Raw genomic sequence first — 27,661 nt, 5'->3', positions numbered from 1 at the left:
TAACTCATCCCGTGAGCCATTGTGGGGGCGTTGCACTTTATAAGATGGATCTTAAGGCAGCAATTCCCAGATTGCGTGGCAGGTCACGCTGGCGTGTATAGGAGAGAATGAATGTGCCTTTGTAAACGAAGCTGCCACGTTGAAGTCCTTATTTTATCTCCGTCTGAGTAAAGATGTTCCATGCAGTTTCGATTTCCTCCCTCTCGGTAAGAGGACATTGACTTCAAATATCCCTCCCATTCGGGGGGGGGGGGAATCAGTTGTGCCACTTCAGTTTCCAACAAGGAAACAGATTTCCTAAAGCTACACGCTTCTCCGCCATACTGAGAAACATTGCCAATTGTAATGAAATTTTTCCAGGGTCCCTCCTAATTCACCTAAGTGCTCTTTTAGGCAAAATTCAATGGGAACTGGTGTTTCCAAGTTTTCCTTAATATATGTGAACCAAAGCGGTGATTGGGGGGAAAACCTAAAGCCAGCCTACTCAGTGGCCCAGGACCTTACTCTGCTCTGGTTAGACCTCAACCAGAGTACTGTGTTCAGTTTTGGGCACCACAATTTAAGAAAGATGTAGACAAGCTGGAACTTGTCCAGAGAAGGGCAACAAAAATGGTGAGGGGTCTGGAGACCAAGTCCTATGAGGAAAGGTTGAAGGAGCTGGGTATGTTTAGCCTGAAGAGGAGAAGACTGAGAGGGGATATGATAACCATGTTCAAGTACTTGAAGGGCTGTCACATAGAGGAGGGTGCCGAGTTGTTTTCTGTTGCTCAAGAAGGTCGGACCAGAACCAACGGGTTGAAATTAAATCAAAAGAGTTTCCATCTAGACATTAGGGAGAATTTTCTAACAGTTAGAGCGGTTCCTCAGTTGAACAGGCTTCCTCGGGAGGTGGTAAGCTCTCCTTCCCTGGAGGTTTTTAAGAAGGGGTTAGATGGCCATCTGTTAGCAATGCTGATTCTGTGACCTTAGGCAGATGATGAGAGGGAGGGCATCTTGGCCATCTTCTGGTCACTAGGGGTGTGGAGGGGGGAGGTAGTTGTGAATTTCCTGCATTGTGCAGGGGGTTGGACTTGATGGCCCTGGTGGTCCCTTCCAACTCTATGATTCTGTGATTCTATCTAATCCCAGTCTTAATTCACTTCTCCCCAAATTGCTGTTTTTCTCATTGGACCAAACATATAGGAAACTGTAACTATACATTTATTAGCTAGCACCCCATAGATTCCATGTGTGGGATGGTGAGCTGTAAATAAACTTGCATTGCATGCTTTTGTGGGTTTCCGTGGAGAGCCTATTTCATTGGGGCTTCAATACAGGGTTGCAATCCTCCAGGAAGGACTTGGAGATCTCCTGGAATTATAGCCAATCTCCAGATGACAGAGATCACTTTAGAAGGTGGACGCTATAGCGTCATACCTTGCTGAAGTCCCTCCCCTCCCCAAACCCCATCCTCCTCAAGCACCTTACTCAAAATCTCCACAAATTTCACAAGCCAGTGTTGGCAAATCTACTTCGATATGTGTTTCAGTAAATTCTTCAATGGCTTGGAGCTGGGGTACTTGAAAGACCTCTTTCTACCATACGGTGCAGCCTGCATCCTCTTCCCACGCTCTGCTGTTTGTAGCAGTTAGGTGGGTGGTGAGCACAGACAGGGCTTTTTCCATGGTGGCACCTCCCCCTTGAAATGGCCTCCCCCTTGAAGCTAATACCTAGTACAGGCATACCTTGGAGATATTGCGGGTTTGGTTCCAGACCAACGCAATAAAGCGAATATCGCAAAAAAAGGGAGTCATAGGGTGAAAACGCATGGCCGCTTTAGCCTCCTTTATTCCCTGTTTCAGCCACGATTTAGCCAGGATCGAAAGCACGTTCAGCGAAACGGTTGTGTTTGATCCTGGCTGAATCCTGGATGAAACAGGGAATAAAGGAGGCTAAAGTGACCATGTGTTTTCGCCCATACAGTATTTTTTGATTTCCCAGTGCATATAAAAGTTATGTTTACACTATAATGTAGTCTATTTAGCGTGAAATAGCATTATGTCTTTTAAAAAAACAATGTACATACCTTAATTAAAAATACTTGATTGCTAAAAAATGCTAACCATCATCCGAGCCTTCAGTGAGTCGTAATCTTTTTGCCGATGGAGCGTCTTGCCTCGATGTGGATGGCTGTAAAAAAAATGCAGCAGCTGAGAAGCGCAATAAAGCAAAGCACAATAAAATGAGGTATGCCTGTACCTACTTTACAGGCCAAAACAGCCCCCCACACACACACACACGGCTTTTAACGGAGGGGTTCTGTATATTTTTAATGTCTGCACGCATCCAAAGTTCTGTTTTATGGATATAATTCAGGCTGCTGAATATTGTTTTATTCTGTTTTTATGGCTTGTTTCAATATTGATAATGATTACATTGCTGTTTTCATGGTTTATTGTGTTGTTTTTGCTTTGTGAGCCAACCTTGAGCAAGTCTCTGAAAACATGGCATATAAGCATATAGTGGGTTTACACGTGGAAGACCATTGTATGGCGAGGAGACAGTGGATCTTTACAAAACCCCACAAACTTCCTAATTTTGCCCGGTTCCAATTTTTCCTGGGATTCAGGCCTGCCCTGCTAATTTCCCAGCCAATTAGTGCTCAGCTAGAGATAATGCTAAAGGCAGTAAACAGGCTGCCTATGGGAAAACATCCCAAGGACAGGTGCTGGTACTTGCATGCAATTAGCAACTTTTGAAAAGCTAGGCAAGCCTTGAAGTCTTTGGATTTCACTGGTTGATGGAAAACTGTAGATGTATGACCTACAGTTAGCCCCACAGAGTGACAGCTCAAGATGATTGTCAGTAGGGTTGCCAACCTCCAGGTGGTGGCTGGAGATCTCCGGCAATTACTGGTCTCCAGGCGTCAGAGATCAGTTGGGCCGCTTTACCACTCAAACTAAGAGGTAAAGGCCCTTTGTGAGGTGGCACTTCTGGTTCCAAACCGGAAGTGCAGCGCGTGCATCGGTGTGCGCATGCGCACACGTGCGCACTTAAACAAGAAAACCTCCCGCTGGAGGAAAAGAGGGACCTGGCAACCCCATGTTGAGGTGGAAAGTGCCATCAAGACACAGAACTTTGGTGATCCCATGGGGTTTTCACAGCAAGAGATGAACAGAGGTGGTTTGCTACTGCCTGCCTCTGCATAGCAACCCTGGATTTCCTTGGTGGTCTCCCATCCAAGTATTAACCAGGGTCAAACCTGCTTAGCTTACAAGCTCTGATGGTATTTGGATAGCCTTGGCTTCACTGCTACTAACATTTAGTTAAACCTTAATAAACGCCATTGTAACCAGAAGCCATTTGATCTCTTCTTGGGTATCCTACAAACATAAACATGGAGTCTGGGAGGCCATGGCTCTAAAGCAAGACAAAGCATTCTAAATAAATAGATGTTTATCTTCCAAAAAGCCCTCGTGAAACTTAACTGTATAATTCAAACACATATATTATTAATGTCACATGACATTGTACTAGATAAAAAACAGAGTGCTAACCTCTCTCTTTTTTTAATCTCCTGGTAGGGATATGTTTTGCTTGCTGTCTGAATATATAAAGGTGCCTTATACTAGATTAAACCATTAGTCCATTTAGATTATAGGGTGGCGTATCTCAGCCTAAAAAAAAAAAAAAGGGTGTTCCCGAGCCCTAACAGCTTAGGAGGCCGCCTAACGGCAGCTGAGCCTTCAGCCCGGCGTCGTGACACCCCAGGAATGCCTCCTGGGATACCATAGTGAGCAACCGGGCCTTCACACCGGTGTTGGGGCCACAAACACATGCGTACATTGCCCGGATGCTGGCGCTTTGGGCCCTTAGGCCGGCGAAGCCCTTGGCCAGCCTCCAGAGCACCTTTCGTCCTGGTTGCCAGCGCGGCTCAGGAATGCACGGTTCATTTCAGTCTCTCCTCTCTTTATTTGTTTGCTTTGGAACAATGCCCTTCTGAACTTATACTTTTAGTGAGTAAAAGAAGCATTTTGAAAAATTTTCTATAAAAACATGTATCAAGAGGAATAGCTGCCCTCCAACACAAATGTCTCACATGAAAGAAAACTATGGAACACGTCTGAGATAGATATTAGTCACTGCAGCGTTAGGTTTTAGAGAAAATGAATTCTAAAAAAAGAGGGTCCTTTACTCTTCTCTGACAAATATCTGTGTTTCTGTGCAAAGAAGAAAAAGCCGAGTCTTGCATAGCTATGGTACAACTTAATGAAAAACCTTGTCAGCCCAACTCTAAACTTCTGTGGATCTTTATTATTGCAGTATTTTATGTTTCTTACACTGCATTTTACCCATAAAATAGATATGCTTTTCAACATTATACTTATGTGTATATGTATATATGATGCATTGCACAGATGAATGTGGTATGGATTGTGCCTTAGAATGTACAGCATGTATACACAATTTAATCAGAAAGCGAAGGGAAATGAAAACATTAACAAAAATCAAACACTCTAAAAAGATATGAAATAGTGAACATTTGCTCATCCCTAATATTGATAATGTGATGTGGAATGGTATGGTACAGACCGATCTTATCAAATCTTGGAAGCTAAGCAGGGTTAGTAACTCGGATGGGGCCATGGAAGTTTCTGCAGAGGAAGGCAATGGCAAACCACCCCTGCTTCTCACTTGCCTTGAAAGCCCTTGGTGGGATCACAAGTCAGTTGAGACTTGATGGCACGTACTTGGGGTGCTCAAAAAAAAAAAAAAGATTTCCAGTAAATTTCAGGTTTATTGGCCCCATTTATTTCTGGGTAAACTGAAATAAGCCAATACTCATACCGGTAAATGGGTATTTGGCTTAATTTCCGGGTTGCCTGAAAAAATTCGGGTCCATTATAGTCTATAGAATTTATTTTCAAGGCTCTGAGAAGGGGGGTGTTTTGAGGTGGAGTCACCAAATGTGCAGTGTAGCTGCAAAGGACTCTCCTTATATGGACATCGAAGTTTGGTGAAGTTTGGGACAAGGGGTCCAACTTAATGGGCCCACTAAGGGGTGTCCTCCCATTGCAGGGGAGAGGGCAGTCCATCTCCCATTGGTCCCTGCTTAATGTTCCTTTCATCACCTGCTTTACTATCTCCTCCTACTTTCCCTTCAGCCTGCTCCCACTGCCACTATTAGCAAAGCTACAATTGCCCAAAAATAGCAAAAAGGGATTATTAATTACAGTGTTTCCAAAAAAATGGGGAAGAATCATCACTAACCTTAAACAAAGACCATATTTCCATAAACTTATCAGCAGTTGTATCTTCTTGATTTATATTTCTATTTTGATATGTCAGTTTAGCCCTGAGAGCAATTTTCCATAGTCTCATAATCCAATCATTAATAGCAGGGGGCCCACAGAGGACTTCTAATGTTTTGCATTGTCTTGCAGCAGTTAACAGGCTCATTATAAGATCATTATATCTAAGGCAGATATACAGTTTTTAGTGTAGCATAATAAAGCAACCTCGGGATCAAACGATAAATCTTCTAAAATATACAAAAAATATACAAATGAGTGGCAGACTCTAATCTGATGAACCGGGTTGTTTCCCCACTTCTACACAAGAAGCCAGCTGGATGACCTTGGGCTAGTCACAGTTCTCTTCGAACTCTCTCAGCCCCACCTAACGCACAAGATGTCTGTTGTGGGGAGAGGAAGGGAAGGAGATTGTAAGATGGTTTGATTCTCCTTACAAGGTATAGAAAATCAGCATATAAAAACTAACTCTTCTTCTACTAGCCGAGGAGATCTAAGGGAACCTCCATGATTACAACCAGTAAAATTCTGAATGCCAGTGCTAGGAGGCAATGTCATGGGAACGCCTTGGTGTCTATGCCTTATTGTTGGACCTCCAGAGGAACTGCTTGGCCACTCTGTGAGACAACATGCTGGACTAGATGGACCACTGGTCTCATTCAGCAAGGCTCTTGTTCTTATATACACACTCTTATGTTCTTATATACACTGGAGGTAGGAAATAAGGTACCCAATAGGCAGGTACATCCTAGAAGGGCACACTCAAAACTCGTCTGGAGCTGTACCGTGAAGGGCGAAATCAATAGAGTTGGTCAGCAAAGCACATCCAGGATTACTGCTAGGTTCCAAGAAATCGGAGGGTTTTCTGAATCACAGTTGGGTACCTCTGATAAGCTATTGCTGGCCAGGATTTTTAATAAAGAATCATGCAGGGCTTGATTTACTCTATTGCAGCTGCCTATGGAAAGCTTCCTACAGGATAGAACTATCTGCCTTATACCAAGTCTGCCCATCTAGAAAGCTGCCTATTGTGAGTAGCAGCAATTCTCCAGGCTCTCAGATGCTTTCTCAGTACCAGCAATCTGATTTTTTTAAAAAACTGGAGGTGTGATGGATTGAACAAGGGACATTCTACATGCAATGAATGTACTCTACCACAGCCCTTCCCAGTGCAAGGATGAAGGTCATATTCTTTGAGTGAATGGCTGGAGGTTGATATGGGATATGTGCACTGTACTTCCATTAGTTGGTATGGCCTAGTTTGTGGATTGTTCATGTACATATGATGGTGGGGCGAAATGGAACTTGGTTGTCCTCTCCCCTTAGCCATTAGCACACCAGGCCAGAGAGACCAATGCAAAGAGAGACCTCCCATATCCTCATGATGCCCTCTATTCATTTTAAGAATGCAATTAGGGTTGCCAACTCCACTTTAGATAATTCCTGGAGATTTGCGGGAAGTACCTGGAGAGGGTGGTGTCTGGGGAGGTGAGGGACCTCAGTAGGGATGCATTGCCATAAAGCTCACCCTCTGAAGCTGCCATTTTCTCTAGGGAAACTGATCTCTGTAGTCTGTTGAATAGTTGTAATTAGGGTTGCCAGGTCCAGGTTTGGAAATACCAGGATATTTTGGGGGTGGAGCCTGAGGAAGGTGGGGTTTGGGCATGATACCATAGAGTCCACCTTCCAAAATGGCCATTTTCTCAGGTGAGCTGATCTCTATTACCTGGAGCTCAGTTGTAATAGATCTCCAGCCACCACCTGGAGGTTGGCAAACCTAGTTTGTAATCCTGGGAGACCTCCAGGCCCCTCCTGGAGGTTGGCAAGCCTGGGCCTCCTTGGGTGAATGGTCCCTGCTGCTATGGTAGACTAGATGGAATACTTTATTTTCAGTTCAGTCTCTTTTGTTGACATTCAGTATTAATCTGTGGGGGGGGGGGGGGATGTCCCCTGACTCCCCAAAAGCTGATACAATTAAAAGAAAACACAAGGACAAAGAGATGCATTTTCATTAGTATTCTTTGATTTCCCTTTTGTTTTCAACTGATTTTATTTCCTTACAAATGGAGCAAATTATTGCTTCCCAGTGCAGTATCTGAAAAATCTCCTTTGAAGACGCAGGCTGTGGGAAGTGCAGAAAATATGCGGATGCCTTTCATTTGCTGACACATTTGTTTGCAGACGCTGTCTTTGGCTCTGCCTCCTCGAAGCCACTAAGCCTGCAGTAGCCGGGCGAAGTAATTCCTTCAACTTTACGCAGAGTGCCATCTAATGGCTTCCTTGTCTCAAATGAAATGAATCTCCCTGCGTGAAAACGAAGATTATGTTTTAAGGTGCCAATTAAAATAAAAGTCTTGAGCGGAGCTCATACATCCATTAGTGCAGTGAACAAAGCAAAAAGGGGGAACTTTTAGCTATACAATCCAAGGCCCCTGTGTGATTTATAGGGTTGCCAACCTCCAGGTACTAGCTGGAGATCTCCTGCTATACGGTTGCCAGCCTCCAGGTACTAGCTGGAGATCTCCTGCAAGTACAACTGTTCTCCAGATGATAGAGATCAGTTCACCTAGAGAAAATGGCCACTTTGGCAATTGGACTCTATGGCATTGAAGCCTCTCTCCTCCCCAAACCCCACCCTCCTGAGACTCTGCCCCAAATCCTCCCTCCGATGGCAAAGAGGGACCTGGCAACCTTAGTGATTCAGCCAACAGAATCAGGGTGCTTAGAATAAAGGACAGGAGCATGAAAAATGTTATATTTTTCTCAAACTGTGGGTCAGGACTAAAACTGTGGGTTGGGACTCAGGTTGCCAACCACCAGGTGGGGCCTGGAGACCTCCTGGAATTACAACTGATCTCTAGGATACAGAAGAAGAAGAAGAGTTGTTTTTTATATGTCTACTTACTCTACCACTTAAGGAAGAATCAAACTGACTTACAATCACCTTCCCTTCCCCTCCCCATAACATGCACCCTGTGAGGTAGATGGGGTTGAGAGAGCTCTAAGAGAACTGTGACTAGCCCAAGGTCACCCAGCTGGCTTTGTGTGTAGGAGTGGGGAAACAAATCAATTTCACCAGATGAGCATCCGCTGCTCATGTGGAGAAGAAGGGAATCAACCCTGGTTCTCCAGATTAGAGTCCACCACTCCAAACCACCACTCTTAACCACTATACCACACTGGCTCTCAAGTCAGTTCCCCTGAAGAAAATAACTGCATTGGAGGGTGGACTTATGGTATTTTTCCCTGCTGAGCTTCCTATGCTGTTCCAACCTGGCCCTCCCCAGGCTCTACCCCCAAAATCTCCAGGAATTTCCCAACCCAGAGTTGGCAACTCTAGTTGGGAACCAAAAGTGGATTGTGATTCTCTTGTTGGTGGGTTGAAAGGTCAGTAAAGAAGAGGTGGGAACAGGTAAGCTGGAAAAGGAGATTCAGGGAGCCGTGTTAACAAATTTGAGTTTGCTTCTGCATGTTGTGTGAAATGGCTATATATTTTAATCACAAAAAAATGAAAAATAAAATAAAATATAAACTCGTTCAATATTAACTGATGTGAGATTCTTGCATTCTGTTCTGGGGGGGGGGGGGTAGCATGGAGCTGTTTGATGAATGGGCCCTGAAAAAGAAAAGGACATTTGGAGTGTCATGGCATACACAGAGAAGCAGACAAGTTTAGGAAGGGTGTATTCCCCGAAGGCAGAGAGCCAGTGCTGTAGGCAATGTGCGCTCTCGAATCAAAGTGTGTGACGGGCGGCTGTGCAGAAGAGAAGTGCTTATACCCCAGGGAAGGTACAAGAAGTTTCCCATTACTTGGAAGGGTCACCTCTGGTAAAGTTTGACGGCTTCTGTGATATGACAGACACGGTTTATGAATGGAAACCTTAACGAGAACACAGAAATCTGGGGGCTGGCCTCCTTCCCTATCTGAATCTATCAACTGGGATTCATTTTACCCTTTTTTTTCTAGAGGTTACACTTTACCAATTGTTGTCAGTCCTTGAGTACAATTAATGATAAACTTGTGTATTTCTAAAAATCTATTTATTAGAGCAGCTCCATTAGTCAAAGAAAGCCTCTTTTCGGCAAGGATATAAATCAGTTTCTAGATATGGGAGGAGATATCTTTAAATTCACTTTGTAATACTACTGAATGCTCTCGGTCCCAATGCACACAGAAACATTCACTGCTTCTTCATGGGCAGCATGAACAATTGAGATCCTGCCATGTTCTGATAACCTTTTAAATATTAAAAACTACCAGTATAACTTTCTTAATCCTTCCTGTAAACTAATGGAAGTGCCCAGATTCATTTTCTTTATTCTCTTCTCTTCCATTGATTGCAATGGGAAACACATTCCAACTGCTGTTTTATATTGCTTCCAGTTGGAATGAAATTTTCATCACTTGTATCCACAATCAATGGGATTTTGCCAGCCAAATCCCATTCAGATCAGTGACGGTATTCTCATTTTAGATGCAATTAAATGCAGATTACAATCTCCCCCCCCCCCCATAAATTGGGAAGAAAATCACAGAGATTTTTTTATTTACTTACTTACTTTCTTTATAGTCTGCTTTTTGTGTGAAGCAGTGTTGTTGGGACTAGTGCCGGAGAAGATAGACAGACTATAGAGATTTGTTCAGCTACCTGATTCCAGCAGCGAGACTAAGATTCTCTTATGACAATAGTCTTGAGCACAAACAGTTCCAACAACAGAACAAACAAAAAAAGAGTCACAATAATAATAACAATAAATATGCGTATGACAACTAGGGCATCAGGTTGTTCAGATCTATCTAACGGTTAGATTTGATTACATGGGGGTTGGGGGAAACTTGGCAACTGCCAGGGTGATATTATGATCACTTCCAGCCAAAAGGGTCTGTAGTTTACAATGGGCTGGAATGCTAACTAGATCCTTTACAAAGGGAGAGACAAACATAGTTCTATACCTATGACATTTTGGACAATCCGATAGACAATGGAGCAAAGTGTCCAGGCTCCCTGTCTGCTTCACACACTCCAAAGTCTTGTAGAAGATTCTGAGGTATGTTCTAGGGGTGTAGAATCAGCTCACACAGGGTCCTGGCTAGGTTCTCATTGTTTCCACTCTGCGGGATAAGAGTGTATTTGCCTTGTTACGGGGAAGGGAATTCCTTTCTCCAATTTTTTTTTTATAGATATAACCATTGAATCCTCTTTGCTTTTAAAAGAAGAGTTTCTTTTTCATTTCTCTTTGAAGACAAATCCACGCACCCTTTGGCAACTTCAGCCCTGGCAGCTGTTTTATGTCATGCACCACAGGATGGAGCTTTAGCAGGAGAACAGGAAGGTGTGGGAAGACATTGCCTGCCTCTGAGCATTGACAGAGTGAAATTCTGCAGTGTTGCTGAACTTCCTTTCCTGCTCCTCCACTCTTTCCTGCTCCTCCACTCTTCAAATTCACCTTTGATCAACACAGAATCAATTAGAAACAGACTCCAAATACCTAACATAATGCCATGGTCCCAACAAGAATCAGGTCTCTTTGGTCCTTGGGCAATTAGTTCCCTGAAGTTGCCTTCTGGTTTGCAGGAAATGGGAATTGGGTCTGGGGGACCTAGAGTTGACTTGTTAAAAAAATGTAACACCGAGTTTGAATCTTAGCTACCAGTTGTGCAAATAACTACGTAACTGCTCAAATAACTGCTTACGTCCAGTCACTAGAAGGGGACAGAGACACTACGTCAGACTCCAGTTTCTAGATAGATAAACAGCAAGGAGTCAGAAAGGAGGAAGTCTGCATCTTCCTTACTCAGCATTGAACACATGAAGCTGCCTTATACTGAATATGACCCTTGGGCCATCAGTCAGTATTGTCTACTCAGACCAGCAGCAGCTCTCCAGGGTCTCAGGTAGAGGTCTTTCACATCACCTACTTGCCTAGTCCCTTTAACTGGAGATGCCGGGGATTGAGCCTGGTCCCAGAAGGTCAGGCCAGAACCAACAGGTTGAAATTAAATCAAAACAGTTTCCGTCTAGGGCTGTTGATTCCGTCCGTCCCGAACCGAAAACAGCCGAATTTTCCCCGATTCAGCGGTTTTTCGGTTTGGATTGAACTCAAAAAAGGCGGGAAAATGGGGAGCCGAATTCGGCGAGTTCGGGGTGTTCGTGAATAAATTCAGCAAATTCAGGCCCTTTAAACAGATCTGCGCTTTCCAGCTGGAAGGTGCAGATCTGTTCCCCCCCCCCCCGCGTGCCTTCACGGGCCTTCCCTGAAGGCGCACAGGGGGCTCTTTAAACAGATCTGCGCCTCCCAGCTGGGAGGCACAGATCTGTTCCCCCCTGGGCGTGCCTTCATGGGGCTTCCCTGAAGGCACGTGGGGAGTCCTTTAAACAGATCTGCGCCTTACAGCTGGAAGGTGCAGATCTGTTTAAAGGCCCCCCCGTGGGCCTTCATGGAAGCCCCATGAAGGCCCACAGGGGGGGATTTTCCCCCAAACTCCGGATCTCGTGCCGAAGTTCGCGGATCCAAAGCGGGGGAGTTCGGACTTCGGCACGTCCCGAATTTAAACGGGCCAAATTTTGCAGAAGCTGAACTTTTCCGAATTTTTTTTTCAACAGCCCTATTTCCGTCTAGACATTAGGAAGAATTTTCTAACAGTTAGAGCGGTTCCTCAGTGGAACAGGCTTCCTCGGGAGGTGGAAAGCTCTCCTTCCCTGGAGGTTTTTAAGAAGAGATTAGATGGCCATCTGTCAGCAATGCTGATTCTATGACTTTAAGCAGATGATGAGAGGGAGGTTATCTTGGCCATCTTCTTGGCATGGAGTAGGGGTCACTGGAGTTGTTGGGGAGGAGGTAGTTATGAATTTCCTGCATTGTGCAGAGGGTTAGTATAGATGACCCTGGTGGTCCCTTCCAACTCTATGATTCTATGATGCTGTTCTATGACCTTCTGCATTCCAAGCAAATGCTTACCACTGAGCCACATCCCCTCCCCAGCAGTCATGCCTCCTTGTGGTTTTTTAACTTTGATTTTCCCCCCAACCTGCCTTAGCCCATTAAAATTTTATTATTTGTATTACTTGTATTATTAAGGGCTTAATTTGTAAGAAACGCTTTAATTCCATCACGCTGTCTCGAGGGATGTTTCCTAGATCTTTAATGAACTGGACGAAAAGCAAAGTTACAGAGCAGTAACAGAAGCAACAATAAGAGGAAACCCTTCCATAAACATAATTGGTTTTGGATTCAACTGGCTTGTATGTCTGCTTGGGAGATATGCCACTGACGGTCTTAATTTTCAACTCATTATCAGTTCTACACAGCACAGCGTGTAAAAAAAAGTGAGTGAGCATTTTGTAAATATCTGGCTCTCTTCTCAAGAAGGAATCATAATTATAAATTCTTACGATGTAAAGGGTTCTGTAATCACTCTATCCCTGGTGTAACATTAATGGGCTATGTTTAATAAATCAGGTTTATGACTCATTATAAAGCCACAGTAATGTTGCGACGTTATATTTTCAGCCGCATCTGCACGACGCATTGAAGTGTTTTACTTCCGACTGTATACGGCTGTAAAAGCATAAATAAAAATTAGATCACAATAGCGCTTCGGCTGGGTGTCAGATGCTTCCCAACGTAACGTCAATATGCTTTTACCTCACCATTTCTATCATGTTTCTTCATGGCAAGGTATTGTCCTCTGCTGTCTCGGAGGGAAAACGGATGATGCTGCGATAGACTATTCACAATTACGGTTGGCACAAGACAGCCATTTCGTGTGAAGGAAATGTGACTCAGCTGGAGTTCCTCAGAGAATGCATCCGGAAACAAACATTTATTTCAAAGACACCTTCACACAAAAACATTGAGAAATTAGTGGCTGATCTCACCAAGGAAGCTCATGCGATGGGGGCAGTGTTAAAGGACCAGTATTGTGGGTGACAAGTTGACTCCAGCACAGGGAACCAGGGGCCAGGGAGACAGTTAAGAAGCAACCCAGGGGTTAAAGACAGAAAATCAGAAGGTAGGGTTGCCAAAGAGTGCAAATGAAGGGAGGAATGTTCTGGGGGTACAGTTTCATGGGAGAAAATTTAAAAATGGCCTTTTTACCATCCAGTTTCCAGCGATTCCTAGAGTTACTTTGTCACTTTGTAAAGATCTTCTGGTATGTACACAAGGCTGCATTAAAAAAAAATTATCCTGCTGCTGCTCACAGTGGTGGCAGACAACAGGATCTGGGGGCAGGGGATTCCCCCTCCCCTCGCAAGGGCTTGAAAGTTATATTAGAAGCCAAGACTATATCAAATCATAAGCCAGGAACCAAGGTTGGAGGGAAGTCTGGAAGCCAAGATGCCAGAAAACCAGAAGTCGAGACTTTGCCAAATCATATGCCAGAAGTCAAGGTAACAGGGAAGTCTGCAAATATGCCTGATGGAAGAACAGATGCAAAGACTGTGCCAAATCATAAGCCAGGAGTTGAGGCCACAAGGGAAGTGAGGAACAGTGGTTAGGCATGTGCAATCATAAGCATAGTTATGTTTGAACTCAATGGTCTTGGAAGTTTGTAAGACTGCTTAGGATTGCACTGTAGATCTAAGGGTTACGGTTAGGGTTAGGCAAGTAGCCAGCATGACCAGGACCAGAAGTAGGGTTGCCAGGTCCCTCTTCGCCACCAGTGGGAGGTTTTTGGGGCAGAGCCTGAGGAGGGCAGGGTTTGGGGAGGGGAGGGACTTCAATGCCGTAGAGTCCAATTGCCAAACCGGCCATTTTATCTAGGTGAACTGATCTCTATCGGCTGGAGATTAGTTGTATTAGCAGAATATCTCCAGATATTATCTGGAGGTTGGCAACCCTAACCAGAAGTGAGGGCTGTTGGCTAGTGTGGTTTATCTCTGTTCTGGATGAAACTGCAGTTATCCTTGCCAAACTAATAATATTTGATAGAAATAAAGGTAAAATGAGGAGGCCAGGCAGGCTCCCAGTCTCGTGTTTCTGCAAACTATGCAAAACTGAATTATTCAAGACCATCTATGGCAATGTCCTAAGTATTCACCTAGTGCCAGACTTGATCTTTTCATGCAAAGTTTTGTTGACTTTTGGGGGCTGACTTTTTTGTGTGCTGCTCCTGACTCCTTTTAGTTGGCTGCAAATCACTTTCTAGATGTGCTGCTCTATGTATTTAATTTATTATCCAACCCTGTTTCTGCTGCTGTTTATAGAATTGGGGTGAGTGTGTGTGTGTTTTAAACTGAATCTTGGGCACTCCGTTGGGTGTGGTTTACAAGTACATCAAAAAACGAATGAAAATGAATAGCCGTTCGCTCACGATCAAGAGTCACAGTCCTGTGGAACTGGGCGGGAAAAACCCAGAAAAGCCAAAGTTTACCTCCAACAATAGCCACTAGAGGGGGCACTATCTTTGTGATGTTGCTAGCCTGGAGGCTAGAAACAACTCAGGGTTGAGCTACACAGTACAATGGGCCTCTTTTTCAGCTCTGTAAATAGTCTATTTGCATGATTAATATATGAACTATGAAAAGCAGAAGTCCCCTGAATTGAAACTGAGAGCGTACTAAGCAGTAAGAATTTTTAATATATTGCCTGGGTTAGATTTTCATCCAAGGGGTCTTTATTATAACCCCTCCCCAAGTGCTTAATACCAGACCTTCAATGTTGAAGGACTTGCCTGTTTTGGAAGTCTAGTTTCCAAGGAAGGACCTCTTCAGGGTCATAGACCTACAGTGCAATCCTAAGAATTTACAAACTTCTAAGCCCATTGACTTCAATTGAGGGCATAACATTGTTTATGATTGTACGGTTCCTGCCCAAAACACTGGTTTAAAACATCTGTGAGTGAAATATTACCACAAAACATGGTATTCCATTTGTGGTCAGGTTGTTAACCCCTTCCTTGCCTTGCCACGGTGAAAAAAATGGCTTCGATGGGAAGGAGCAAAGGTTGCTGCTGCTGGTTCTCCACAACCATGCCACAGGAAGCTGCCTTATACTGAATCAGACTATTGGTCCATCAAGGTCAGCATTGTCTACTCAGGCTGGCAGCAGCTCTCCATGGTCTCAGGCAGAGGTCTTTCACATCACCTACTCTTCTCTTTTTTAACTAGAGATGCCGGGGATTGAACCTGGCACCTTGTGCATGCCAAGCAGAAGCTCTACCACTAAGCCATAACCCCTCCCCTATGCCTTAAGCAAAAGCCTGCAGGGAGTTCTTTCTCATCCAGCTCCACAGACAGGGTTGGATTCTATGCCTCTTTTCCACTAAGCCTTCCTTCAGTAGAGAAGATGAAGAACTTTTTCTGGCGGAGAAAGGCTTCCTCTGATGAAGAACAGACTTTCATCGTTGAAAAAAAGTCTTCCTCTGTTGGAGAAAAAATTGGTGAAAGGAAGTCATAAGACCCAGCTAAGTGGATGGAAGCAGTAGAATCCAACCCACAGCCTATGCCAAGAATTCACTTTGCTGACCAGTCAGTTCCTACATGCAGTGAACACTGGTTCAGAGCTAGGGTTGCCAACGTAGTTGCTGGAGATCTGCTGCTGTTACAACTGATCTCAGGTCAACAGAGATCAGTCCACATGGAGAAAATGGCTGCTTTGGCAACTGGACTTTATGGCATTGAAGTCCCTCTCCTCCCCAAGCCTCACCCTCCACAGGTTCCACCCCAAAAACCTCCCACCAGAGGTGAAGGGACCTGGCAGCCCTAGCACCATCCTCTGTATGACAGCCCTTCAAGTACTTGAACATGGTTATCATATCCCCTCTCAGTCTTCTCCTCTTCAGGCTAAACATACCCAGCTCCTTCAACCTTTCCTCATAGGATTTAGTCTCCAGACCCCTCACCATCTTTGTGGCCCTCCTCTGGAAACATTCCAATTTGTCAATATCCTTCTTAAATTGTGGTGCCCAAAACCGAACAGAATACTCTAGGTGAGGTCCAACCAGAGCAAAGTGATACCATCACTTCGCTTGGTAAATGGCAATAAATGCATGTGTGGGTAGAATGTTAAGTTCAGGTCCCCATGTTCAAATCCCCATGAATCTGCTGGCCATTTTACTATGTCACCATTTGTTTATGTCACTCTATTTCCTCATTGCAACAATGTTTAAGGAAAAGAAATAAGCAAAGAACTTTGGAGAAGGGAAAAGACTACAGAGAGATAGTCATACAATACATTTGGTGCCAGAAAGTTAACAATTTCTTCATCTCTCTTTCTCTGTGATGGAGAAGCACAGGAGTCCATATCTATTGTGCCCTTAAAATGCCCAACACATTGTCAATTTAGGTTGTATGTGTAGTACTATTCACTTCAAATCAATTGGCTGTTGGGCTAGAATAGAGCCCAGGTGGACAATGGAATATTATTACCTTGTCATTCATGTTGTGATCTAAAACCTAAATATGAGCTTCAGACTGACATGTTCAGAAATCCCATATCTGGACAGAATCAACTGATTAAGAGCCAATTTCTTTCACTCTACAGTGTTTATTGGTTTTATGGCCTGTCCAGAGAGAGAGAGGCATCCGCTACTGAACACCCAAGTACACAATCACTTTGTCATAAATGGGCTTTGAATAGCATAATGTGTATTATTTATATGCTGTTGAATTGCTAAAATAATGGGCTCCATTCATTCATTCCTTGGCACTCTTTGCAATGACACAAGAGAGCTGTTTACTAAGCTGCCAATTAATGTGCTAAACATTGTTTTATTTATGCCCGAAATAAGTATGTTGTATCTTTGCTCTGTCACATACCATGCAGGTTGGAGAGCTTATACGCCATGTATCTTTATCACATCCCCTTTATCAATGGAGCAAAGGCAGCAGAATTGCAGTTCAAAGTAAATGTCCTAGGACTGCTCTAGATGCATAGCCTCACACTTGTCACCATGGTTTCTGTCTCACAGTAGCTAGATAACTCTTTTACACCTACATGTGCGTAAAGTTTATAATGCTTCTCTATGGAGGAGGGGGGCAACCCCTTCAGGATTGCATTAAATTAGACCCCCTGACCCAATCTTCACCAGACTTTAAGGCTCATGCAAGGGGAGAGTCCCTTGAAGCTACCCTGAAAATTTTGGAACTCTACCTCCAAAAACGCCTCCCCCAGAGCTCATCAAAAAAATTCCCACAGGGAAAAACCTGGGAAAAGCCCAAGCCAAAAAAAGCCGAATACATATTCAGCTGATTCAGTGATCAGCTATCCAGTTTCAGCTTTATTCCCAGTTTTAATATTCGGGTTAAATTAAACCCAAAAGTAGCCGAAAAGGCTTTTTCCGGATTTATTTTTGGTTCAGGTTTATCAATATGCACAACCCTATTAGGCAGTTGTTCTTATCAGGGCAGGGAGTTCCATTTTGGAATATTTCAGGACTTCGGAAAAAGCCTTAAGACATATCTTCCAGCAAGCTTCTCTCTGTCACTTCAGTCAGGCTGATTCCAGTTCTGCTGCTTCTTTTTCTTCCCCATTATCACTTATGAATTGTCCTCTGTGTCCCCATTATCACATCTGATGCAGGGTTCTACCCATCACAAAACAGAGCATACTTCCTTGAAGAAAGACCATACCACCCAACCCCCACCTAGTTGTCCTTACCAAGTATCCTAGCCAGGGCTGAAATCAGTGTCCTGTCATACCATGAAGATCTCAGGTAATATGGGCGTGTCCTGCTAGCTCACACCAGCTTCTATTTTCTATACTGAATAAATAATATTGAAGTTTAAGAGTAGGAACAGGTTGGTCACAAGGGGAATAAATCCCTACTAGTTTGCTTCCAGAGAATAAGAAACTGACTGGTGTTGCTAACAATGTATACTATTTCTGTACTATCACAGGAAGTCATTTTACCCATTGATAGAATGATTACCCATTGATAGAATGATCGCTGGGATAATATCACAAGCTTTCAACCCATTTGGATTCTTTCTTTGATCTAGCCCAAGTATCAAAGAGATTGAGATGTTAAGTCTATTCTGGTCAGGGAACAGCAGGAGAAAACAAGGTATTTCTTCTGCCAAAGCCATAGAGCAGAACTCATGGGGCAGGGGTCAGATGACCTTCTTTTTTGGTGAGAAGAAATTAAACAACATAACAAAGATGAAAAACAGTAATGGTAGAAGGTGAAAAAGGGCTAGATACAGATACCATAGAAGAACATGACAGTCTCCTTTAGCTGGAAAGCAGGGGGAAAAACGCTTCTCCAAAGATAGTCTCTGTCTTTTGGTGAACAGAACTGGCCCCTATTGATGATATTCCCCATTGCTTCATTATGATTACTCGAGGTGCTGCAGAATGTCTTTTCGAGACATCTATGTGAATAAGGTCCTGCTCCTTATAGTTGTTCCCAAAAGGTCCGTGTTGTAGGGATGGCATGGATGTGGCTGAATGGTTATAATGATCTTGAAACACTAAGTATCCAACCAGTGCCATCAATACCCAATGGAATCAGAAAACAATGTTTGGGCATATTAAAAAGCCTTGTCCCATGTAACTATAATTCAAACATTCAAAATGCCACGGAAGAAATACATCATGTTAAATCATTACCAAATTCTTGAGACAGATTCCAGCTCAACATGCCAAATACACATAGTAACATTTACAAATAATCAAATATATCATGTGAAAACAGAAGACTCCACATGGTCAGTGTATCATTTAGACCAAGCTGGAGCATTTTTCATTTGTTGAGTGAGCCAGCATGGTGTAGTGGTTCATAAGGGTGGACTCTAATCTAGAGAACCAGGTTGGTTTCCCCACTCCTCCACATGAAGCCTGCTGGTTGACCATGGGCTAGTCACAGTTCTCTCAGAACTCTCTCAGCACCACCTACCTCACAATGTGCCTGTTTTGGGTAGGGGGAAGGCTACTGTAAGTCACTTTGAGTCTTCTTACAGTAGAGAAAGGGGGGTATAAAAACCAATTCTTCTTCTGGGTAACAGAAATTCTTTATTCTGGGTGTACTTGCTTTGATTTAATGATCTAACCAGTTAACAACACTGTCAGCTTCCAATCTTTAACCACTCAATTTTTCTCAAGGGCAATCATACTCTTTTTGAAGAAAACTGACGGAATAAAGTCATCAATGTGGGATGAGATGGGACTAAGTAGAATTCCCTCCAAATCAGATCATACTGCTTTACTAAACAAAGAGGTTAGGTTTATTGTCCAATACAAGCCTAAATCAGATAAAACAGTAAATGTACTGGTTTGCTCTAGATAAGACAAAAAGAAGTCAACTCACACCGTATTTCATTTCAAGATATCCATGGCAGCGATGGTTCCTAAAGTTATAAATCCAAGCCCCTCATGGCCAACTTGGCAGAGAGGCTCTGTATGGAATCCAGTAGGGCAGCTTTCACAAACTCTTTGATTTGAAGACCAAAAGCCTTGGCTGAAGATTTAGTTAAATCATGGTCATAAACAGGCTGCAGGGCACAACATGATCCAAGAGTGTCGCACAATAGGCTAGGCAAGTTCAAGCGTGACATGGGAGGCAATAAACGTTGGGGGGGCGTTCTTTGATTTTGTCTGGGGTTATCAGAAACAAAGGGATGGAAGAGATGAGCTCACCCCATGGCTGGGATCCTTTGAGCAGATGTTAGCTACATCCCGAATGAAGATGCAGGCCAATGTAACATAAGCCGTTTGACCCATACAGATACAAACTTTACAGAGAGTCCTATTTACAACAACTTAACACACAATATTTCTAATGGTATAGGCTGCAAAGTTTTCATCTATGTACAATAAAAACATGGAAGAATATTGGGATCATTCTTCACCAAATACCAGGCAGTTTAAGTCCCATCTTCACAAGGGCTTGTGTGTATACATTACAACATGTACAGGCTGCATAGTCTTGATTCACATCCTTTATTTTTGCAAGGGTCACAAAAGGAGAACCTATATGATTTTTGGGATATTTAAGCAAGCAAGTCTTTTGGTTGCCAGTTATTTAGAGTGTTAAGATTATTTTTGCCCTGACCTGGATAGCTCACAGTAGCTAAATCATATCAGATCTTGGAAACTAAGCAGGGTCAGCCCTGGTTAGTCTGTGGATGGGAGACCACCAAGGAAGTCCAGGATCGCTATGCAGGGGCAGGTAATGGCAAGCCCACTTCTGTTTGTGTCTTGCCTTGAAAAGCCTACAAGGTTGCCATAAATTGGCTGAACTTGATGGCACTTCCCACCACCAAGATGGGTTTTACTTTCCGGGGTCACCACATAATCACCGATACTCAGTTCTCTCAAAATTACTTTTAATTCTAGAGTACATTTCCAGTTGGATGCATCATTATTGTCTTCAAGGTATTGCCAAAAACTCATATTTACCTGGCTCAGTATAGGAATTTCTCCAGTTCATATTTCTTGGCTGCCTTATGAATGACTCACTCTTTCTCTGAGAATGATTTGATAAAGTGAGCTTCTGAACATGAGCAGTTCAGCATTGTCACTATGGGGCAACATGGATCTTAGACAGATGACTGTGTGAATATGGCCCTCTTTTCAATTGGGGCCCAGATCCACACTATCTTCCTTCCACTGCCTCTTGCTCAAAGGAGATGCTGGCTTAGGTTCTACACTTGGCTAAAAGAAACCCCAACATCTAGGCAGTGACCCACATGCCAATGGATCAGTGTCTAAGTGGCAAGGTGCTTGTTCCAAGTTTGGATGGAACATTGAGATCCGGAAACAGAGATAATGAGAAATCACATTTATTATAAAGAAGTATAAAAAAATATATTGGCGGGGGATTAGCCAATTTAAAGCAGCCAAAGAGTACCAAATAATATCCAATACTCAGTACCCAGTACCAAGTATCCACTATAGTTACATCAATCACCCTAATGCAATAGTGGGGAAGGGCTGTAGCTCAGTGGTAGAGCATCTGCTTGTCATGCAGAAGGTCACAGGTTCAATTCCTGGCATCTCTAGTTAAAGGGACTAGGCAAGTAGGTGGTGTGAAAGACCTCTGCCTGAGACTCTGGAGAGCTGCTGCCAGTCTGAGTAGGCAATACTGACTGATGGGCCAAGGGTCTGATTCAGTATAAGGCAGCTTCATGTGTTCATGTGTTCAATACAAGTCTCTCCATTGAAGAGGGTAGGCAGAAGCCAAAGAGTGAGAAAGACAGAAAGGAGGTTATAGGCACCAGAGGCGGATCTACTGTGAAACTAATGAAGCTTAAGCTTCAGGGCCCCCAATCCTGGAGGGGGCCCCGAAGCAACTTTTTTTAATGAGTAGATTTCTCTACAAAATTGATGGAGTTTTTTAGTGATAGAATCATAAGCCAATGGGTTGAAGTACTTAATATTGACTTTAGAACATGCTCTAATACTAGGCTGACCATACGTACCGTTTTGAATGGGACAGTCCGGTTTTTGTCATATTTCCTGGCCATCCCGTCTTTTTAATTAAAATGTCTATTTTGTCCCGTTTTGAATAAACCAAGCCAGTTTTGTTGCCTTGCCCTCACCACGCAGCTTTATTTTACACTCGGAAGGAAAAGGCACAACTTGGAAGAAAAACGTGGCCCGTCAATCAACATGTTCCCACCCACTGTGCTGTTGCGAGCCTCTGAAGCAGCATGCCAAAAAATGCACAAGGCTTGTCTTCCCCTCCCCTTTGGCCACCTCGGGATCATCGTGGCTAGTTTCTGAGAGTGGTTGAAAGCAAGGAGGTGAAGCCGGAATGCACTAAAACGAATGACAGGCTAGCCAATTAGAAACAATGGGAGAGGCTGCACAGCCCATTGAAGATAATGGGAGCCTGGATTACAATGCCAATTGGCTTGCATGAGCTCCATTGAAATACATTATAGCCCAAAAAGAGTTGCAAAGAAAATGCGGAATGGGTTTTCCAGGAAGGTCCTTAAACCCAAATATACTACTCTGGGACTGGAATGACAGCCCATGGGACTAGCACAAGCGTTCTGGGACCAGAATGATAGTTCCCAGAGTGGAATGACAACCCCTGGGATGAGCAGAAGTGTTCTGGACCTGGATTGACAGCTCCAGGGGTGGAATGACAGTCTCTGGGACAAACAGAAGTGTTCTGGGACTGGAATGACATCCCCCAAGGTTGAATGACAGCCCCCAGGATTAGCACAAGTGTTCTGGGACTGGAATGACAGCCCCCCCACCCCGAGTGGAATGACAGCCCCTGGGATTAGCAGAAGTGTTCTGGGACTGGATTGACAGCCCCAGTGGTGGAATTCGTGGGTCACAAAATGCCTCAGCTACACCAGATGTTTTAGTTGTGGTTTTCCATGTTAAGGTGCCTAATTCTGCTGTTACTTGAACATTCAGAATACAGTTGATCAAGTTCCATGTTCTGCTTCAAATTCCTTATTGCACATAAGAAGAACATTAGAAAAGTCATGCTGGATCAGACCCAGGCCCATCAAGTCCAGCAGTCTGTTCACACAGTGGCCAACTGGGTGCCTCTAGGAAACCCACAAACAAGATGATGCAGCAGCATTCTCCTTCCTGTGTTCCAATGGACTTAATATAATAGGCATACTCATCTGATCCTGGAGAGAATAGGTATGCATCATGACCAGTATCCATTTTAACTAATAGCCATGAATACCCCTTTCCTCTATGAACATGTCCACTCCCCTCTTAAAGCCTTCCAAATTGGCAGCCATCACCACATCCTGGGACAGGGAGTTCAACAATTTAACTGTGCATTGTGTGAAGAAATACTTCCTTTTATCAGTTTTGAATCTCTCACCCTCCAGCTTCAGCAGATGACCCCACGTCCTAGTATTATGAGAGAGGGAGAAAAGCTTCTCCCTGTCCACTCTCCCTGTACCATGCATAATTTTATAGAACTCTATCCTGTGTCCCCCTTAACTGCCTTCTTTCCAAGCCAAACAGCCCTAAGCGTTTTAACTGCTTCTCATAGGACGGTTGCTTTAGTCCCCCGATCATTTCGGTTGCTCTTTTCTGCACTTTCTCAAGCTCTGCAATATATTTTCTTAGGTGTGGTGACCAGAACTGTACACAGGATTCCAAGTGTGGTCTCACCATAGATTTGTACAAGGGCAGTATGATTTCAGCAGTGCATTAATATTTATCATGTTGCTGTAAAATTATATAAAATTATTACAATTAAATACTTTTATTTACTAGAGTGGATATTTCCTATATTTTCCTATTGCACATTATTTTTTTCTGAATATGGCATCCATGTACTCGTGTTCCTATTGCTGTATAGTTGGGACATATTGAGAAAACGTGGCCCCAGGAGCATAAAAAATATTTTCATTTAAGCTCTTGGTTTGAGAAATATTGCACATATTTAGCTAAACAACTAAAATTTAGTGAAATGTTGTATGTAGTACAAAATAACAGTATTATTTTTAAATTTCTCAATTTGATTTTACCCAGTCACCTAGAAAGTATACCCGGCTCTTATGTAATGGAAATGCTAATAGCAACAGGCTCTTCTCATCAGTTAAGGCACACTGATTAATTACTGGCATCCTTGATTAATCACTCATTCCAAGAGACTGCCTGGGATGCCCATACTTGTCCAGTTACATTGTGATCTCATGCGGAGCTGCTCCAGTCTAAATCCATTGAAATAAAAGGATTGGGACTGGAATGACTGAATGGCATCGTAGTGTTAGTGCAAATGTGTAAGCTGTAGCTCTGCATCTTCTGCTGCCTCTCTGTCTTTTGTCTCTGCAATGGATAGAGATTAGGGATGCCAGCCTCCAGGTGGGACCTGGAGATCCCCCTGAATTACATCTCATCTCCAGCCTACAGAGATCAGTTCCCCTGGAGAAAGTGGCTGCTTTGGAGAGTGGTCTCTATTGCATTGTACCCCACAGAGGTCCCTGTCCACCTCAGACTCCATCTCCAAATCTCCAGGAGTTCTCCAACTTGGATCGGACAATCTTACCGCTCTACCCCCCGCCGGTGGCCAAGGGGATCCTGGCAGCAACCCTAATAGAGATGTGTGTGTGCACCTAGAAGCAAAACATAGAGTGGAACTAGGCTATGCATCAAGATGGTGATGGGGAAACCTGAAGAAAATGGAAGCAACGTCATAACTATGTAGAATGTGTTAATAAGTTTTCCTTTGCATGATTGGTTACCATCAATAAGTAAAGTATCAAGGTTTTTTGCATGGTGAAAGTTGTGTTCAGACTGCGCCTTCTGAACACTCCCCCTTTTATGGGTCTCACTGGGATCATTTTAGGAACAAGAAAATTCAATAAAACCTAGCTTGAAGTATAGAAAAAACTGTCCAATGTCCTATCATATTTCTTCTGCAAGTTGAATGTCAGCCAAAGTCTTTGTCTGAAATGTGGTCAGCCATAACCAGATGATTCAGAAGATAGCATGGGAGATAAAAAATATCACACTAAGGAGCAGAGTGACTTAGAGATAGATGAACAAACATTTCTCATTGTAAATAAGTCCCGTTCCTGTGGATTGCTCATCCTTGCATGTTTAAAAATGTGATGAGCAATGTTGACCCCACAAGGATAAATATTTTTGACTTCCATTTAGCTTTTTTTAAGATGAGAAATTTAGCATCTTGAAGGACTGAGACAAATGGACAGTGTTTCAGCTTCCGCCCTTCCTGACAGTGAAAACAAAAACTACTCTTCTCTTCATTATTCAGGTGGCATATGTAGTTGCTTCCCCCCCCCCAAAAAAAAAAACCCTCTGCAGATACAGAAAACTTTAAAAAATCTTGCTGCTTATCTGCAGTCCTGTGAAATTTAATTCCATGTGGGGGGGGGGAGTAGAAGAAGAAGAGTTGGTTTTTATATGCCAATTTTCTCTACCTTTTAAAAGGAGAATCAAACCACCTTACAATCTCCTTCCCTACCTCTCCCCACAACAAGCACCTTGTGAGGTAGGTGAGGCTGAGAGAGCTCTAAGAGAACTGTGACTAGCCCAAGGTTACTCAGCTGGCTTCATATGTAGGAGTGGGGAAACAAACCCAGTTCACCCGATTAGAATCTGCCGCTCATGTGGAGGAGTGGGGAATCAAACCTGGTTCTCCAGATTTGAGTCCACTGCTCTTAACCACTACACTTGCTGGGGAGCGCTGATGTGACTGCAAAATCAAACTGTATCAAATTCCACAATCATCCCTTTAAAAATTAACTTTTCTGTCTGCTTCTGGAGTTACTCCATGTTAGCAGGCTGGTAACAAGAATATCTTTTCTAATGTGCATTTAAATCACTACTTTACATTAATGAGCTTCAGGGCCTGCATTTTTAAAGCTTTCATTTTGATCGGTGGGGTTGCCTCTTTTGTGAAATTTAAGAATGTCTCTACCAGTATCCCAGAAAGAGCCACCTACCAGTCAAAAGACAGAACACTGATGAGTGTCAAAGACACACAAAGCATCATCCCCTTTCACAAACTGGATGTGGTGCTGGAATCAACTCATACATTATGCCTATGACAAAAAAATAGAATGAGAAGGGTAAAAAGGTGAAAAACTAATAAGACAAATGACTTAAAAACGGAGGGGGGAACCCTCAGGACAGCAGCTGTCAATCATAAATACAGCTATCAACAGTAAAAGTCAATGAATGAATCAACAGGATCACAATTCAGTTAATCAGACACCAAATTCCCTCCCAGATAACATAGATTGTGTGAATGACTATGGCATTTAGGTTTGCCAACCTCCAGGTAGTAGCTGGGGAGATCCCGCTATTACAACTGATCTTCAGCCGATAGAGATCAGTTCACCTGGAGAAAATGGCCGCTTTGGCAATTGGACTCTATGGCATTGAAGTCCCTCCCCTCCCCAAATCCCACCCTCCTCAGGCTCTGCCCAAAAACCTCCCACGAAGAGGGATCAGGCAACCTTAGAATGCCCTCCCCTCCAGCTGTTCACCAGGAATTGGATTTCTTTACGCAGGCTTTTTGTTCTTTGGGTTCTTTGGTTGTTTGTGGTTTTCTTCAGTAATTTAAATCTTAATCATTGCTGTGTTTTTATATGGTTGTGAGTCATGTGGATTTAATTTTTAATGAGGGCATGATGCTTGTTGGAAGTCAAATGGGCTTTTGGTTTTGCTATTTTTATTGTGTGTTTTGCATTTTATTGCAATATGATTTTTACTGCATTGCTTCTGTTTTATTATGCTGTAAGCCAAGAGCCTTTGGGCTGAAGGGCAGGCTACAAATAGTTCAACATTAAAAAAACAAAAAAAACAAAAAAACAGCCGGAACACAGGCAAGCTCGTGCCTCAGCAATGTAATCAGAGACAATCACAGCTTGGAGGTTGCCCTGTGCTTCAGTTGCCTGGTTCCAAAACTAACCACTGGTTTTGTGCCTCCATACAAATTGCCCAAAGTCCTTTGTTTCAAAAGAACATAGAAATATAAGAAAAGCCATGCTGGATCAGACCAAGGCCCATCAAGTCCAGTGTTCTGTTCATACAGTGGCCAACCAGGTACCTCTAGGAAGCCCACAAACAAGGCAACTGCAGCAGCATTATCCTGCCTCTGTTCCACAGCACCTAATATATTAGGCATGCTCCTCTGATCCTAGAGAGAGTTGTTGTTGTTAGCATTTATTACCAGACCAGATCTGGATTGGGACCACTGGCAAAGGGTGCTGAAACCTTTTCCCGTCAGTGTTTTGCTGGCCTTAAATGGTCCTGGGGAGTCAATATTTGAGGAGGAGGAGGAGAAGGAGGAGAAGAAGGAGAGGTTTTTATATCCCGCTTTTTCTTTACTGTAAGGAGTCTCAAAGCAATTTTCACTTGCCTTCCCCATCCACAGCAGGCGCCTTGTGAGGACTGGGGAATCAAACTTGGTTCTCCAGATTAGAGTCCACTGCTCTTAACCACTACACCATGTTGGTCCTCAGAGAAGCCTGCATGTATTAATGACAAATAATTGCATGTAGCATGGAGAACCAGCATGGTGTAGTGGTTAAGAGCGGTGGACTCTAATCTGGAGAACTGGCTTTGATTCCCCAGACCTCCACATGCAGCCTGCTGGGTGACCTAGGGCTAGTCATTGTTGTCTTCGTGCTCTCTCAGCCCCACCTACCTCATAAAGTGTCTGTTGTGGGGAGAAGAAGGGAACGAGACTGTAAGCTGGTTTGATTCTCCTTAAAAGGTTGATAAAATTGGCATATAAAAACAAACTCCTACTCCTACTCCTACTCCACTGATTTGTTTTTTTGGCAGTTCACGGAATCCGTAGCACTCTCTTCCAACACCACATTTCAAAGGAATCTATTTTCTTCCTATCAGCTTACTTCACTGTCCAGCTTTCACACCCATACATAGTAATAGGGAATACGATGGCATGAATTAATCTAGTCTTGGTGGCCAGTGACACATCCTTACACTTCAAAATCTTTTCTAGC

At 43.4% G+C, this 27,661-nt stretch overlaps 1 non-coding gene across 1 annotated transcript; it reads left to right on the top strand.

Moving 5' to 3' along the window:
• The first annotated feature begins 21,163 nt into the window (after window positions 1-21,163).
• Window positions 21,164-21,235, top strand: TRNAD-GUC (transfer RNA aspartic acid (anticodon GUC)). The gene has a single exon. It is a non-coding gene; the product is annotated as a tRNA-Asp (tRNA).
• Window positions 21,236-27,661: the final 6,426 nt, after the last annotated feature.

Source organism: Euleptes europaea, chromosome 8 (genome assembly GCF_029931775.1).
Source record: "Euleptes europaea isolate rEulEur1 chromosome 8, rEulEur1.hap1, whole genome shotgun sequence".
Lineage (NCBI taxonomy): Eukaryota > Metazoa > Chordata > Lepidosauria > Squamata > Sphaerodactylidae > Euleptes > Euleptes europaea.
Note: the sequence above shows the minus strand (reverse complement) of the source record. Positions and strands in the feature narration are given on the sequence as shown.